This window comes from Neopelma chrysocephalum, unplaced genomic scaffold (assembly GCF_003984885.1).
Source record: "Neopelma chrysocephalum unplaced genomic scaffold, ASM398488v2 Primary Assembly neopelma1_44, whole genome shotgun sequence".
NCBI lineage: Eukaryota > Metazoa > Chordata > Aves > Passeriformes > Pipridae > Neopelma > Neopelma chrysocephalum.
Window position 1 is genome coordinate 13786682 of NW_020897703.1, and position 18963 is coordinate 13805644.

Below are 18963 nucleotides of genomic sequence, written 5' to 3' on the forward strand. Positions count from 1 at the left end.
TAATTCTCAATGTTTTTGCTGTTTAATATTCCACTGCAAGAAACAGAACTGTTTCTATCACTGAAAAGTGAATACCTGCTGCCTTCTCCAACATGGCCATAAAAATAATTTGCAAAGTGAATTGCATTTGTCAGTGTGCACGATCCATGCTTTAATTCTTCTCTCAATGAATATAATTAAATTTAACTTTCCAAAGAGTACACAGAGGAATAAATACTTTTAAATGAACTCCACAGCTCTGTATCAAACCAGAAATTAAAAGACCATCTACTGAGAAATGTGTTGAAATGCTTATGTTGAAAATTCCAGAAATCTTCTTCAAAGCAAAGTATCTAAAAATAACTTCATTCATTTATGAAACTGGGCTTGTTCAGTTTCTGATAAAATAGAAATTCTTCTTGGACTGGCAAAGTTAGACAAAACTAAGTCAGACTTTGAAAATAGAACCAACTATCAGCTCCCAGGCCACTGGACCAGACCCTGTTGGAGGTTAGGGAGCCTTTGGCTGTCACCAGAAGTGTTCAGACTTCATTGTCATTTAAAAAAAAAAAAAAAAAGAAAAGAAAAAAAGCCCCAGCCTTCTCTCCTGCCTCCAAAGACAGGATTAGAAAATCTTTCAGTATGAGACTACATTTTTGCAAATAACATGGAAACAAGAGAAAGAATGTGGAAAATATAGATCTAGGAAATAATTGTCTGCAGCAATGTATGGGGCAATGGAAGCATATTCCTAGATTATTCTAAGCCATGTGCTGTTGCTTATCATTCCAGCTGTTGTCAAAGAGGATCTACAAAGCATTTTAAAAAGCAGGCAGAAAGTAATTAACATTTTGTGTTCTTTTCTGAAGATGTTTACACATTTGTAGCATTAGATAATTTGAGAATTCCTTTTATTTCAGTGGTAGAGGGACAGTCAAGTATGTATATACTGAAGTCTTTATGTGATCAGGGATGTTATTCCTATTCTTGTAAATTCTTTTCAGTTTTTTTCTGTTGTATCACTATAATGATGATGGTTTAAAAAGCAACAACAAAAAGTCTCTGACGGTATCATTCAGTTTATTATCTATTTTTTTGTCAGTGATTGTAAGCGTTGTAGAAATTAGAGTTATTTGATTTCATAAATAATTAATTTCTCCCTGTAAAACAAGAGTGATCTCTAACAATAGCCAAAGGCACCCGTCCTGTAAAGATGGTACACAATGATTAGAGTTTCTCTGGTTAGTGGATTCAAATAAGCTAAAAAGATGCACAAAATTGACAACTATCAGACTAAGAAATGGCAAAATAATTGAATCAAACCTAAACTGCTCAATCATAATGAATTATTAGTAGTATTTCCTATACAGCTAACTGATCCTTTAGTGGTTTTCTTTTTTAAACTAAGTATTCAGGATGTTAAAGGTGCATTATATTGATATTTCAGGGGAAAAATGTCAGTGAGATTTCAGGCATACTCTAGTGTGGGTTTAAACACATGGCTTCAGGAGTAATGACACACTTGGGAATTACTCAATTTGGTTAAGGAGGAATCAGTCGTATTTTTCATGTATGTTTTTTAATATATCTATCATAATGATTCCCTGCAACAAATGCCAGCAGAAGAATCATACCAAATTTTGTAGTGAAAGACACTGTCAGGCTCTGATTAATATGCTGAATATGCTGTAATCTATAGTACCTGTTCATTCTACTTCTGTAGTTTTCTGAGATTCTATAGTTGCAGTTTCTGAGCTTTCCCTGGTTAAAGTCATGTGTTAAAAAAGAAAGGAAAAGTATTGAATGTATCATGACTTATCACAATTTTACCATATAAAACTTTATGAAGATGATTCATTCTCCCAGAAAGTAAGAGAATGCTGTTTTAATTTTTTGTCTCAGCCCTGAGTTCACCAACTGTATATTTCTAAGTAGTTCGCACTGTTTCTGTTTTCAGATAAAAAATGTGATCATCTGATCCTTTCAAGATAAGCTACCAGTAATTTTAAACACTGTGGTTAGTCTCTCTTTACTTATTGAAATAGTATCTCACAGGATTTTACTGTATCGAATGCAGCTCCTTGAGCTGTGAAATACTTCCTGAGAACTTTTCAAATTCCATAGATATTTTAGTCCTAACAACATGCATATGTGGTATGTTATGTCATGATAATACAACATTTTGTTGTAAATGGACCCATTTGCTCCATTTGCATTTTGTGTTCCTGCAGCTCTCTGAACTCTGAAGTTACTTCGTCTGCCAATACAACCAAGTCTTTCTTTACTTTTTGACTCCTGACTGCGTTTAAGTCACATCCTTTAAGCTACAAATCTGAGGGTTGTCTTGATCTCTAAACATTAACTATTCCCAGAAAGGTTTAGGGTATTTTTTTGATTATTTTAATGAAAATTTTGCAGCTTAAAATGAACAAGATTGGAGTCATTGACATTCCTTACCCTGCCTCCAAACATGTCCAGTAAGAAATAGAGGTCTTCTTCCCATTTGAAGTTCCAGAGCAGATGGAACTTGGCTATTCTGAGTCAGGGTCACAAGGTTGCATATTTCCCTCCATACAGCCTTGTAACACTTGGTAAGCATTAGTCATATACCAGGCTTCCTCATGTTGCCCTTATCAGTGTGGCTGAAAGGAAAAGTAGCTTTTTTGGTAAACTGGGGAGGCTGAGCAGAGATTTGAAATTGGCATAAAGTCAGCATCAGTCTCCTGAGGCCATTAGTGCAGCTTGGCTTCTGCCAACTAGTCTAGCAAATTGTTCATGAACTTTTTGTTCAGTGTTTACTCTTGAACTTTGTTCTGCATATGGCAGGGCAGACTATTAACAGCTGAAGAAATGGACCAACCAGTGAAAACTTTTTGTAATTAGCTGAGCGTGACTGTGCTGTTCAGTGTTGACTTTGCAACTTGGCAATGCTATCCACTGCTCACATTTGAGGAGGTGTATTGGGCATCCATTTAACAGTATATTAGTTTATAAGATTACATGTGAATGCACGTTTGTAGCTGTCAGGAGCAGAAGCTAAAATATTTTCAGTGAACTCCACTGCCAAGTAAACAGAAACTGTAACTAAGCAACTCAGAAACACCACTTCAGTTATTCGTGACTCGGAAATACAATTTACTCAATGTCGTCCTCCCCCTCAGCCCCCAACTAAAAGGTCTATATTTATTTGGAAGATGTATTTTACTAATCCGCAACGTGTTATATATCAAAATTTAAAAAGCCAATATGAAACTGAAACATCCTCACCAAAAGAATCAGTGGAACCTTTGATAAAGCTGAGTCCAGGCACAACATTTCCAAAAACTTCAAATAGTTCCACATGATTATACAGAGCACAAGATATGGAATGAATTCAAGAAATACTTTTCAATTACATTTTTTCTTTATAAAACTGAAAATGGCTTCTTACTTAGATGTTTAGAAGTATGCCTTCACAGGCAATGGGAGTGCTACTGTCCCAGTAATACAGACTTATATATCTGTGTTTAACACAGTAACCCATCACTTGAACCAGTCAAAAAACCTTCTTCCCAATGATATAGTAGCATTGGCAACATGAAGTTCTGTGTACATGTACTGTGACTTCAAGGCAGTGTGTTATGCAAAGTGTTTTTCCTGCTGTTCCTCCATCCCTGCTAATCCTATTCCTCCTCATCTTTCTCTGGGTCTCACTGGATGAAGGAAGGTAGCAGAACTACTGTTCAACTCTGTCCTGAGCTAGAAATTCTTATAGAGTTCAGTTTTATACAGGAAGCAACTTTTCTCAAAGGCAGGATGATATCTGTCCTGGTTTATACCCTTGAGCTGTATAGGTATTTATTGAAAGTCAGAAAGTTTCTACACCTTTCAAGTATAAAGAGATCTGAACAGTCAATAATACACATTCCTTGAGAATGCCATGCTAATTATCCCATGAGTAATTTCCCATGAAATTATACATTTCTACAGTCTGAACCAGTATTTCATCTTCTGTCTTTAGACAAGTACGCAAAAAAAGTGGTGAAAAATACTTTTCAAGCTACTAGTCACCAGTGGCTTTAAAGAAGTATCATAAGATCACAACTCCACTGGAAAAAAATGGGGGCTGCACCTGAAACTTACTTCTGAGTCCAGAATTTTAAGCAGAAATTAAGTTTCCAACTTTGTGACTAGCTGCCTTGCAAGATGTGCAAAGTCCAAGTTAGAAAACTTCATAATGCCAATATTATGGGAGTTCTGCAGGGTTGTACCTGTTAGGTGTTTTTTGTAATAGCACTTTGAATCTAAAAGACCAAGAGGTCATTAAAACCACAAAAGAAGTCTGTTTTGCTTTTCACTGATGTCACATCAATTAGCTCTAGTGTGGAAAAATTTAATATTCACATATGAAAATGTGCAATATGCAGTTATTACTTAATTGTTGAGGGGCTTTGGTAGACATCTTTAATCCTTTTAAAATAGAAACCAATGAAATTTTCAATTAAAAAATCAATATGCCTGCACACATGGCTATATTACACCATCTTATTAAAATATGCTGAGCACTTTGAAAGCAAAGACAATATTTCAGCCTTCATCGCCTTAATATGTATGATGAATACTGTATCTCTTTTCTCAAATTGTCAAGGTACAGAATGAAAGCTACATTCAGAAAATGTTCAAGTAAATTCTTCATTTGCAGCTATAATTACTTCTTGGAAGAGTTAGGGAGTTTGAATTTTTATAACAATTCTTATCAGTTTCAGATTTAAAAAAAAACTATTTTTTTTTAAAATAAATTGAAAATATCTATTTTGGCCATCTAAAGAATTTGGTTTATGTTTTCATATTTTGACACAAACATTAAAAAGGCACCATCTTGAGTTTCACTAAAAAGGAATAAAATTTTATTTTTAAAAAAATCCCATTTGAACCAATGTTGTAAACTGTTCTTTAAGAGTCTGAACAACAGAATGAGACACCTGAGCTATTTGGGGTCCTGTGAGCAATCTCACAACATTAGTGCTGACCTACATGTATTTTGATTAGCTCACTGAGATCCCCAGTAGTATCCAGCTATTCTGTTCTCTTTTGGAGAATGCATGTTCCTCAGGCATAGTAATTAATCTTACACAGGTCCTGCCCTTGTTATGTATTAATCACATTTGTATGGGCTACACGCATCACATCGTTGAAAGATTTCCCACTTGCAGGGTTTTTTTTTATATTTGGGAGAGGACAACTCTTATCTATGCTCTTTTTATCCTTGACATTGTACATCTGTAAGACAGGTACCTAACATGATGGTTTCTGAAGAGTTAAGATCTACCTTTATGAGCTAACACCCCCAAATTTTATAGCTATAGGCAAAAGGAGCTTCAACAAAAGCAAACTAAATAGGCTGCTTCTTGGCTGAGCTTGGTAAGAGACTTGATGACAAGACAAGGAGCTCTCAGAATTGTAAACAGCACAAATGAGAAATAAAAGAATTATAAGCCTAGTGTTCTCCTCAGGCTGTCATCCTCCTCCTTGGTTGCAGTCCAGCAGCTTTTTGGAGGCTGTTTTCAGGCCAATAAAGGCTCTCTTTCTCCCACCTCAACCAAGAGCAACATTTAGCTTAGATACAATCCCATGAGCCAAAATGTGCTTTATGCCTACAACCTGTACCTGTGTCATTCAACAGACTTGAGAAAAGTAGGTATCACTTCTACTAGGCTTGAATGCAGAAGAAACGTGAGATCTGGCAGATTTCCTGATAGAGCTTGACCCCATATTGAAAGAGAGCAAGGGAAATGTAGGAAAATATTTTTTCAGCTTTTGTTGTCTATCAGGCCAAACAATAATGAGTTTCAGAAGTTCCTGCTTCTTTTCAAAATCTAACTTTTAAAGCCAAATGCCTTCTAGGTGTTAAGCCCTGAGCAGATTTTTTTTTTTCCAATCTGGAGCTCTTACTATGTGGGATCTGAAAACATTTACAGCTTGTATATACCTGGCAAGTATAGACCGCAAAATTTCACATGATCTGAAATCGCTATCCTCCAGCTTTGAGATCTGTTTGGACAACCTAATGCTACTTTTTGACTCTGGTCTCTCACTGCTGAGTTGCATGAGGATGCAGTTACAATGCACACACTGAGATCACATCCAATACCCCAGTAATGACAGCTGTTTACCATACAAATCTGAAAGATTCCAAATCTGAATGGACAAAAGCAGCTCTTCATAGGACTTATGGTGTGTTCTTGAAGGATCCTTTAAAATAAACGGCCAATAGAGTACGATTTTTGTTCTCAGAGGAAATGACAAAATAAAAATGCCTTAATGGACTACTTGCATATTTGAGTGCCTTTATACTTCCTTGCAAGTATATGATGGGAGGCCTCCCTGAGTTACAGCACCAGAACAAAGCCCAGTACATTTATGACAGCCCCCCAAAAGCTGTTGAGAATGTGCTTGATCCTGGTCTAGCCATAAAGAATATATTTCACAGAAGTGTCGTGAGTTTCCTTCATTCAGAGTATTTCCCATGTCCCTGGCCCTATAGCCTGGCCCCTTGTTATCCTAGATTTCAAATACTTTTGTTATGGACTTCCATAACAAACCTGTCACTTTGCCCATTTTCTCTCTTTCAGGCTGTTGTGGCACAGATGAACTCTGTGAGCATGGATGAACTCTTACATCCTCTAGGACTTTGTGACCTTGCAACGATGGGTAAGTGTCTGACACTGCCCCTGCCCATCCATTTATCTTCTGGCACAACTCTAAAATCCTGTGCATTAGAATATTTTGCTTATCAGAACAAAATTCAGCCCTCTGTGCACTTACATTTTTGAAAGATGCTGTTGAACAGTTTTAGGGATTTTCTCATGCATTACTGTTTTTTGAAATACCGTTAGAGAAGGAGAATATTGGTTGTGTGTGTCATACAGCTTCGGAAATCTTTTGTTTTTCATCTCAATCCACTGGCCAAAAAGAAATGAGTCACTTTGTTAGAAGTATCCTGTCTCCTATTGCTTTGTTTAGGTTTGCACCTACTTCTTCCTGAACAGAAATAAAAAGATTACTCACAGAAACATGCCGGTACACAGATGATACAATGAGAAATTAAAACACTGTTCTCAGCTTGCTCTGTTTTACTACCTAAAGAGCTGTGTGCTAGGACTGGTTCTTGTAAAGGCTCTTCCCTTGCTCAGAAAGTGGTCAGCCCCGGGAAGGGAGAAGAGGGTTCTGAGCAGCATAGGTCTTCCTAAATAGAGCTGAGAGCATTTAAAATGCTCTTTCTAAAGAGTGAGTTCAGTTTGGGAACACAAAGTTTAGTAATTGATATCAGATAAAAAACTGATAAGAGACAGTATCTATAGAAGGACTCTTTAAGTCTTGTGTCCTTTCCTTATGTACTCAGCTGTTTAGGGTAAGAGAATAATATTATTTGAAGTGTGTTTCTGTATTGTTTTCCAGAAGAAAATTAGAACTGCAACAAGGCCTCTTAATTTCTTTTGGGCAGGGCATCAAGATGAAAAGAAAAAGGTTCCAGGAGCTTAGTGCCAACACCATGCTTTCATAAGTATAAATCAAAATTATGACAGCTACTCCATAATAAGCACCTTTACGTGCTTATGTTCATTAAATAAATATATGAACCAGACACTGTTGAGAAAGGGCAATCCTTGATACACAGTTGATCATTGCTATAAGTAGTATAGTACACGACAGAATTTAATTTATTTGGGGTTTGAAAGTAACCCGAAAAATTAGAAAGTGCTTCCTTTTTTATTACATTTCTCAGATTAACCAAACAGTGAAGTACTTAGAAGGCTGTGGTCAGCAGAATGACAGTCAGTGACTCATTATAGAGATGGGTGTTTTGTATATGAAATTGCTACTTCTTATAACACTTCTAAAATCTATGCTGAAGCTTTTAGTCAATGCTATTTCATGCTCTGAAGCAGCACTATTCTCTCCCACACTCTCTCAGGATTGCCTTGCCACCACTGTCTTGAAGTGCTCTCCTCCTACAGAGTATCTGGTCAGCGATAGCAGCAGCTGCAGGAACAGTGCGTTCAGCATGCCAGACTGAAATTCATGTTCCAGGAATGTCTCCTGGGGGTTTTGAGCAATTCAGTCAGATTCGTAGTTAAAAGCCTTTCACTGTAACACAATTACCCTGCAGTAGAGAAGAGGAATGGTTGGCATTTGTTTGCTACAAATGTGCCTTGCAAAACCCACTGTTACGAAATCCTTCCTCGTGTGAAATTTCCACTGGCAATGGAATTTACCTATTCTAGAATGATAGGCTACTGTGCTAGGAATGCAAGGAAAAAAACAGAGTGATCAACAACATTTTATGTGGGTTTTAACATCCACTTTCTTATATTAGGGTTTTTTTCTGTCTGAAAAGTAGTACCTACAGCTGTACAGCAGGACACCAACAGTTCCAGAAAGCTGTGGTTTAGTGGCTGTTTAAAAAAGCATAAATTTCATTTTTTTCTGATTCTGCCTGGTTCTCACCATCATACAAAACACAGAAGATCCTTGCAAAGAATATATCATCTCCTTAGACAGGTGGGGCACTCTTACTGGCCAATTTACAGATTTAACTGGCATGTAGCCATCCAATTTGCAATTTCCATCACATATTCTGCAATTCTGGCTTAGTCTGAGTCATGGCCTGAAACACGAGAGGAAACCACCACTGTCTGGCCAAACAGTTTCATCTTGCAATAGGAATACTGTGTATTCCTCTGCCTTGTGATTCTCACAATTGAGTCCTGGTCTTCCAGCCCACTGGGGAATAAAAGCAAGGGTATCCAAACTTAGCCCTCTTTAGACCACCTTCCTGCCTCCTGGTAAGTGAAATTGAAGGCAAGTGGGGCAGAGAACTGAAGTACTCATATGCTGGTGAGAGTTGTGTGATACAGGGTAAGAAGGAAAGAGTGAGAGATGAATGGGATGCTTTACAGATTATTTATGATAGAGACAAAGATTGTGACGGTAATTAAAGCTTAGAGGGGGCTTAGGGAGGAGATAGGGCCAGACCATAGGTGGAGGTAGTTAAGCCACTTGTTTACTACTCAGCTGAGATCTAAGCAGGGGGAAGAGAGAGGAGAAAGGAAAATAAAAGAGGTGAGTCATGGTACAAGTGAAAAACTGGAGGGAAGAAACTGTGACACATAATACAGGGAATAAGAGAAAGCTGTCTGGAGATTGGTTCTCAAGAGGCCCAGGGTACAGAAAGCAGTTTCTCATCTCAGGATACCACAGAAAACTAATATTTTAACGCTTGGTGCATGTGTTCATCAGCCAGCCATATGACAGTGAAACTAGGCTTATGCACAGGTCATCTGGTTGATTCTACCAGAATAGACATAGAGGAGAGAGCTTGACCAGTCAAATCTGCACAACCTCCTTTGCGTTTGCAGGTATTTGGTTCTCACCTTTGGCCTGACGTGACTTCCCCCATCTTGTAATTTGAGCAGTGTGAAGTACAGAACTCATTAACTCAGGTGAAGCATTGTATACTCCATATTACTTGAAGAAGCAGCATCACAGGAGCATTATTTTCCTCCTTTCCACACTTACTTTTTTTGGAGTCCAGAACTGATATGCTTTCAAAAGTACATTTTGTAAGGATTATACAGACAAGGTGATCAGTGCACAGAAAAGAGAAAATTCATAGACTTGTCAGACAAATCTGTAACCTGGGCATAGGACAAAAAGATATGATAGCAAGGTTGCTGGTCTGGATGAGGGGAGAAGACGGAGCATCTAAAATAAAAGGAAAAGAGACTCAATTTTCGTAATATTAAATCTAAGCTGGTCCAGGTGAAAGTCACAGACACCATGCTCTTTTCTTCCAAGCTGATACAGAATAGTATTTGCATGGGTCAAGTTCAAATAGGCTATTGAAACAAATGTCTTGTAGATAAACTAAATAAGAGAGGCTTCAATTAACTGTGCAAACATGTGTAATCACTCTACATGAGACTGCAATGATTTGAAATGAACTGGAAAGAGGTGATTTTGGGTAATATCCATCTACTTTTATATAAAGTAGAAAGAAGAGAAACACGAGAAATAGCAAAAAATAATAAGAAAACATGAAATGTAACCCAAAATAGCTCTAGGAAAATGATTATTAGAAAAACTTCCAAACATTTTGTGCTGAAACCTGGTGATGGCACAGGAAAAGAATTTGTTGTTATTTAGATCCTCCTATAAGCACAAAATAAGATCTTCAAACATTCTTCAATGCAGCTCTGTACAGGGAGCTCTTATCATGAGCTTCTTTTCCAACAGAAGCAGTTTGTGTGATCTCAAAATGTGGGCAGCTACTTGGGCCAAGAAGAGATAACAATAATGAATACCTTTTGTATCCTTCAAAATGAGTCATGTTGTTCAAAAGGTAAGAGGGATTTACTCACAATGGACAGGCAGTGATGATTCAGCAATTACAATTTTAGCAGACTGTCAAACAAACTTCACTGAACTATAAGAATGCATCTGTACTGATCTCATGGAAATGTACAAAGGGAGTTGTTTTTACATGACTAGAAGTGAACACATTACTCAGAACGAGAAGTATAAAAGAGAGACTGATGGGCAGCCAAGTCTCCCAGCAGAAAAGCCAAATAGATTTCTAAGCCCTCTTGAAGCTGTCTTTGCGTTCCTTCCTCGGAGAACATTTTTATCAGCAGTTATCCAGATTTCTTTTAAAGTAATGCACTCCCATCATATAGATCCAGATCACTACTACTAAATGCCAAAACCACAGATACTCCATTCTGTGCTTGCAGAAATACTTGAAAATGCATTGTGTTAAAAGTGTTTGACATTGCAAAGTACCATATGATTAGTTCATCACAAGTGAGTTTTGATCTATCAGAAAGTTTGCACATAAAGATTATTAGGAAATTCTTGAAAAGAAATAACATCTTCCTTTGTAACACCTAGTGAAGGCTAGCCTTTATACGTATATATATACGTATACACATAAATACACACACACAGACATATATATACACACATACATACATAGATACATAGATATATATAGATAATATGGGTAAATCCCTGCTACGACAATCTTCTCCAAACAAGTCTCTTTCTGCAGTCCACTTGATTTCAAAAGGCCCACATAGATACTAAAGTCTATGTATACAGTACAGAAATTTAGCAGTCTCTATGTGGATACACACAACTTTTTCCATCAACTTGAGGAAGAGCTGTAAGACTCAACTGCCTGTGAGGCAGTTCTCTTTGAGTCTGAATCAACTTTTGAGCCACATCCATCGCATTTTATTCATATGGAAATGATACAATTAAATCTGTTGACAAGGCTTATGGTACTTAAATTTTGTATAACCATCACTTTATAATTTGAAAATCAGTAACAGTTTGATTTTTTTTTAAACAAAGAAATACTTTTTCTTCTGAAATACAGGTCAAGGAAAACTCTAAGGGGCATATGATATAAAAACATTCTGAAAAACAGTTCCAACATGGATGGCACCCTATACTAATGACACTTAGTCAAAATTTCTTAGCGCTATCCAACTGAGGGGTTAGAGTTCAAAGACTTTAAAATTCAGATTTATTTCTGACTCAACAAAATATGTAGTGTTGAATTCCTGCTTAAAGTAAAAGGCACTGAGCCGATTCCACCAAAACAAATGGAAAATGAAGACCAAGCAGGGTAGCATAAGATAGACCAGCCAAGCTCCAGCACTTTTGCATTTACTCTGCTTTTCTTATTCCATTGTATGGAATACAGAAAAAGTGTTTGTGTGTGCAAAAGCCTATGTGAAAGTGTATAAATATATGCCTGTGCACAGCTAATCTTTACAATAAATAACTATAATGCACTTTGTTCTACACTTCGGCATTCAGGCTCTGGCTGCCAGATCAGAATATTTTGTGTGTTTGCATTGCTTGGAATATGACAGAAAAAAGGCAGCTGGAATCTTTGGCAAGTCATGTAGTGCTGCTCACAATCAGCATGTAGAAGGTTAAAATTAGAGTCAGAATTTGGTTTTGACATATTTTAAAAATAACTGACATTTGTCCTGGGAACATCTAGCTACAACATCTAGCTTGCATTAGAAAAAAAATCTTTCTACATCTGAGCACACTGTAGCAAAACAAAAAAGGAAAGCTTTCAACAAGCAAAAAAAGCAAAACAGTAACATGATCTTGAAATGCATAAATAGGAGAATAACATACAGGGCGCGAGAAATAATTCCTCTGCTCTGCTATGCATTGCTTAGGCCACAGCTAAAGCACTGTGTCCAATTTTGGGCACTGTATTTCAGGATGGTTTCAGTGTGAGAGGACTAGAGGCAACATGGTAACAGTCTTAAAGGATATAAAAGGACTTTGTAAAGAGGAGAATAATATTAAGTGTTTTCCCTGTCTACCTTGCACAGGGCAAGAAGTAATGAAGTGGAAGAAAATTTGGGAGTGGGGGGAGAAATCTAACTGCAAATGTACTGGAAGACTGGAATAGTTGGCCTAAAGAGATTGAACGTTGTCTGTTATGAAATTTTTTAGGAAGAAATAAGGAAATGAAGAAATAAAGAATTAATGAAAAATAAAAAATAAATAATTAATAAAGAAATCAGGAATGATAGAACCATCACTGAACCCATGTATGGCAGGACAATGGGCTAGGTGACTTCTAGAAGTTCCTACCAGATCTACGGGCCCATGATTTGTTGGGAGGAGGGGTAGCATAAGACATGAGCCTCCCTCATAAGTTGTGAAATTTCCCGAGTGTACAGTGTGTGAATGGACAGATTCTTGTTCTGTTCACATTCGGTTTGTATTAGTGCCTTTCAGTGCAAGTTTTTACACAGTTTAGGCTTCAGTCTCTGATAATTGCATTTTGTTTAATCACTCAAATACAAGGTTCTCAAATGGATCTTTTCGATTTGCTTTGTAGAGGCGATAGGTCACATTACTGACATTTATGTCTCTCAAATTATATTTATATAAAGTAGTTATATATTATTATAACAAGCAAATAAAAACTTTTCTTATGAAATAAATAACTCAGTGATTTAAAACTGGATCAACAATTAAATTTATGCTTTAATGCCTTATAAGTATTATTGCCTACTGATTTCCTAGTACTTCAATTATTTACAATATGTGCACAAATTGAGGGCTACTAGAAGCTTCATGATATCAGCATGGCCCATAGCTATTCTTTTTTTCTTTCCTATTCTCTTTTTTTTATTAATTCATTAGGCTTTTCCCTACTTCCAGTAAGCTTGATTGATAAAGAGAACAACAATTAAAAAAAATTCAAGAACAGTACTCCTTCTCTTCCAAAATACAATTTTAAATCAAACAGTGATAATATAAAACTGTTGGAAGTAGAACAAAACAACAATAAAACAAACTTTTTCTTGACCTCAGATGTGCTTTTAAAGTTGTGGAACATTTCCTGTTGTGTGGGTGTATAAAAGAAAACAGGAACTCTAAATACTAACTACACCAGCTTTAACTTCTCTTCCCACTCACAAAACACTGCTTACATACATGCAGATAGAATATCAAAATATTAATACTGTTCAGGTCTTCATTGACACATGTACTAATGATGAGGCTGAGGAAATTACTAAGCACAAAAGATGTGTTTAAATGCTTTATAAGTTAATTACAAAGATATAAGTGTTTTTCTCTACACATATCACAATATTCACATATTTGTACACATATCACAATATTCATTATCATGAATAGCTCTGCTGATAATCAGTGATCTCCAAATACAGCATGAAGAATCCTTGTCTAAATGCACCATAAGAAATGGCTACCTTTAACATGTCTTTTTATTACAGTCATGCTAAAGAAGGTGTTTTTCCAAAGGAAAGACAATTTCTATAATTTCTACTCAAATTTTAAAATACTTTACATATTTTTGGTAATTCAGCTCAGATGGCATATATAAGCTACAGGAAAGAGGAAAAGAAAGAAAGGTGAGACAATTCCTGTCTGAGCTTGACAGCAGTACAATACCTCACATAAGCAACACACTGAACTGTTTTGAGAGCCGGGTGTTTTCTGTTGTTCTTTACAAGAAGAAGCAGTAAAAGCCAAAATATTTCTACTCTTCACACAAACTAGTTCCCAACTTCCTCGTTAAAACCAGAAACTCACAGTAAGAATCAACACACCAGTAAATAAAACCAGCAATACTACTTTCCAGTTATATTCATATCTGTTTTGGTATGTGTATGGGATGGAGCACATTTTGCTCAATAGTCAACAATGAGAACAGGATTTCTGTCCCTCCAGAATTCTGGGGATCTAAAACTTCAAGCTGAGCTTACACAGTCACATTAACTTTTGTCCAACAATTAGAGTGGTAAAGAATACTGCACAAGCATCAGGGGAAAAAAAAAAGGTGCTATTAAATGTATAATGTAATACCATTCGAAGTAGACTTCGTACTGAAAGAGCAATAAATCCAGAGCATTAATCCAGGCTTTGCAATTACCCTATATGGACTAGAATAACTTAACTCCTTGAATAAGGGTTAAGAATGGGAAGAAAAATAACACATTATATTAATTTTTTTCTGTTTTTTTTACTGTCTCTAATGTTCAACATTACACAAGCTTTGTACATACTTTCCATAAAAATAAGCCAGTGGTTTCTTTATTAGCTATAAATGATTTTATTACAAGTGTTTGAGTGTCATAAAATAGTATTACATTCAGCTAAGGATGAAAATACAAATGAGTTGCAAATCCTATCATTATAGTGATTAAGTCCATGGCTTACCTAAGCCTATATTTCAAATGAAATATTTCTGAATTTATTTAAAAGACTATAACCAGACTATTTAACAGAGCAAGCAAAAGCTTAGCACGAAAAAATGCTGCTACAGCAACCTGTCACCCTTCAGCCAGCAGCTTTATCTTTTACTAAATTCTAAAATACTTTCTTTCCTTCAATCTAGATATACAGTTTTAGCAGCATATTTCACAGCAACACTGCAGCTGCACTTTAAAGCATAAGTTCAAACTCGGTTTTTCAGAAGCTGAGCCAAATTTAACCTTATTTCCATATTTGGATACCACTATAACTGAGATAAAGAAAATGAAACAAGTCACTATCTGAAAAGTCTTGCTGTTTTTCTCAACCCCAAAAAGCCATGAAGTGTTATGCATGAATGTGGCAGTTCAACTACCTGTGTCTGATTCATCTCAGCCCCTCCCATGCCCTCCCCACAGATTGAACAGTCCCTCCGTAAAGGGCCATGTTCCTTGGGAATTGCCAGAAGGGCCTGAAACACACCAGTGTGTCATGAAGCCAACATTAGTCTGGGTAGTAACCATTTTCATCTGCAGTGCATGAGAAGGCCCATGTGTGGCTGAAGAGAAATATACAGTCAATGCGTTTCCTTCTAAGTTATTGAACTCTAAACAATCATTAAAAAGAAATTTGCCAGAAGGAATAACCTTTGTCAATAGTCTCAAAGGAAAATGACAAAATAGGATGCAGGAATTAGTCTGTTTCTTCTGGAACAGAAAGGTCATATTTGTCACCCTTAATCAAATCATTGCTTTGCCCAGCACATTGTTCAGCCACTGACAGCAGCAAGTACTAGGTATTTCAGAGAAAATGCAACTAAATGCTACTGAGGACTATAATAAAGTACCTGATTCTAGATATTTTCTTTCTGGTTCAATCAGTTAATATTTACAATGCCATTTTTTTTATCTTGTCCAAAATATTCATGGCTTTTCTTAATATCCTTTAAAAATTAATTATTCTGTTGTTCAGTCCTGCTCATCTATTGGTTTTGCAGATGTCTTGTACTAGTGAATGATTCAATTTATTTATGTGTTGCATCTAAAATGTAATTCATCAGTTTCAAAGTTAGGTTCTAAATCTGTGGTACTTCTGTTTCATCTCTGCTCTAATCTTGAATTGGCAGAATTAGTAATTGAAAGCAAATCTATCTTCCTATTTTTTATACCTCCAGATTACTTGTTTGCTAAGCTTCAAAAAGCTACACAGTCACAGATTTTCAACTCCTCTCATTTGGAAATCTAAACATTTTGCTTTGCATTTTGTCTCTTTACTCAGCTTATTGATAATAGATGTTCGAAATTTAAACTTAACGTTTCAGAGAGAAGTAAAATTTGAGGTCTTTGCACGGACATGAGCAGATTATTGGAACAGATTTGCTGAGCAAGCCTGGTCAGCTGCACAGCACACAAGCTGTGCTTGGGGTACATCCACCATCTGATGAAAACGTACTGTCACGGGGTCCCTTTTACCTCTTCGTCCAGAGTCTGAGCACCAGGGTCCAATGCCTTCAGGCAGCACTGATGTGGTGCTGAAAGGAGAGTCATATTTGTTTGGAGGATGGTGAATCATCTTCCTGGTTAAAATGCAATGTATTGTTGAACCTTTGCTGTGTTCTGTTCAGCCAAAATCTCAATTGCTGTTCCTATAAAAGGGCTGGTTGCTGTATCATCACCAGTCAGCCATGTCCTAGTCCTTCAACCCAACCTGATGCTTTTCTTTGCCGTAAAGACATGGGAAAGATTAATGACAGGAAGTCTGCACGCACAGTTAGGGACATGAGTTTTCTTCTGGTAAAGTAATGGGATATGCATGAGATTGCAAAGACCAACACTATTGTATGATGACTAAATTATGACATACTGTATGATGACACATTTATATAATGAATAAAGTAATTTTTTAGAAGTTCATACCTATTTTAGCTTTTCTGTTGCTAGAAAGGAGATCCCAGTGTTGTAGAGTGTGTGGCTAGGCCAAACATTTTGTAGTGTGTGACGTGCACATTCTCAGAAGCACTGACATTTATCTGAGCAAAATGAGTGTACCCCTACAGTTTCTTTTCAGGCAGCTTACCATCTGAATATTCAGTATACCCATTTCCAGTCTTGTTTAGACTTGTACAAAGTATGTGGGGACTTTCTTACCATTTCATCAATACTTACTCTAAGGAGCATGTCATCAATACTTACTGTAAGGAGCAGAGGGCAGATGGGTGTGAAGCTGGCTGCATGCTACAGAAACCAGTATGCCTTAACCATGTTGTCCCAATGGGCTGCCTAGACCCGAACAGCTCTTACAAAGTTCACTTGAACTGACAGAATTCATGCTTTTAAATGGAAGTTAATAGACCTAAGACACAATGCATCAGTTTATATTGCAAGTTTGGATAGCACAGGCCCAATTCATCAGATCAGCAGACTGAGCCAAGGCTGTTTTCACATACTTCATGGTATGACAATAACCTGATAGTTGCAACACTTCTTGCTCAACTCCAAGTTCCAAATTCATTTTTGTATAGAAGAATGCATACCACTTGATCTAGAAGAGATGTAATAAATATAGTAAGGCTGAGAAATGTTTCATATAATTGAACCTTTGGAAAAGATACTACAGCATTTACAGAGATGATGCAAATTGTCTTTATGATTTTCTCTTATCAAATGAAATATTAAGATTGATACCTTCCTGGCATGGGCTGCAGCCAGTGAATGACAACTATTTGAGGACAATAGGAATTCTTTGCAGAGCATTTAAAAGTTTTTGCTTTACCTTCCAGATAACCCTTCAGCAACACACCTGTGTCTCAATGAGAGACTAATAATCTCAAATTTACAAAAAAGCCCCATTTAAATGTATATGTTTCTTTTTAAATTACATGAAAATGATCATATCAGTATAAAAATGTGGTCTTGGGAGCTTTCACAATCACCTGAAAAGCCTCATACTGGGCAGGTACTTGTACTAAAAAGTGAATCCCTTCAATACAGCAATATACTGACTAAAATTAAGGAAGAATAGAGTGAGAACTGGCAGCAAAGGAAAAGTGATTTTATACATCTTGTAGGCAGTTCAAAATAACCACATCAGGACTTGTTACACTATTGTGATCACATATGCTAGTTATGCACAAGTTACATCTTGTTATTTCTTGACCATCATCAGGTATAGAACTGTTTTATATTTCTAAGCAATCAAATACAGCTGAAGATCCCAAAGGAAACAGAAAGTACTTCTAGTTATGTGCCTGGTGTTCAAATGTTAGAAAAAAAAAAAAAGAATTTGCCCCAAAAATTCAGCATTTGGTATGTTTCCAAGAAAATTTAGTTTTTTATTTAAAAAAACTAATTTCCCAGAAAAAATGCTATTGTAACTACAGATGGTGCTCATATCTAAAGAGAGTTTTAAACAGTGAAGATGACCTAAGCAGTTTGTAGACTTGGCAAAAGTGTCTCCTTTATATTTAATAATTTTCTTTTGGAGGAATATTTTTCATCCTGAAAATAAGTCTATGTTACAAAGAGCAGATTATAGTAACCATTCTGGGTTAAAATTAAAAAAGAAACTACAACTGTTTTAATTGTTATTCTTTTATCTAATTAAATCCACCTCTAGCCAATTAATGTAAATAGAACAATCAATTCTTAAATAATCTTTGATGAAAAGCTAAACCTAGACTTACTGCCAGTGATGACAGAAGATTTCCATATGCATCTAAAATAATTCTTACATATCTGTGTAAATCACTTTGTAATGGTTGATTTGATAAACATGCAATTTATGTCAGTTTTGGGGTATAATTCTCTGGGATCGTAATACTATTGCTGAAGTACATACATACACACACATTCTTAAGTTGTTTTTTCTGGGTAAATTCCTGTAAATAGTGAAATATAAATTCTATATAACCATTGATTTAGTTTATATGCAGAAAAAAATTATGGTTCACAGAATCACTGAATCCTTGAGGATGAAAGGACCTCCAGAGATCATCTAGTCCAAGTTCCTTCTCTAAGCGTATTCTAGATGACTCATATCAAAATAACTCTTATTGATTCGCAGTTCTACAAATTTTCACTGTTTCACCTGTTACAACAAAGGCCTTAAATCACCTTGTCACACTATTTCTGTGTACGTGCCTTGGAAGTCTTGGAAAGCAAGTAGTTGGTTTTGCTGGAGCACATC

General features: G+C 36.3%; 1 long non-coding RNA gene across 2 annotated transcripts in view; it reads left to right on the forward strand.

Annotated features, from left to right (window-relative positions):
- Positions 1-18963, forward strand: part of LOC113965323 — a 68180-nt gene that overhangs the window by 12859 nt on the left and 36358 nt on the right. For both annotated transcript variants that reach the window (XR_003533514.1, XR_003533513.1), the window contains exon 2: positions 6591-6669. This is a non-coding gene — a long non-coding RNA (uncharacterized LOC113965323). The remainder of the gene's footprint in view (positions 1-6590; positions 6670-18963) is intronic.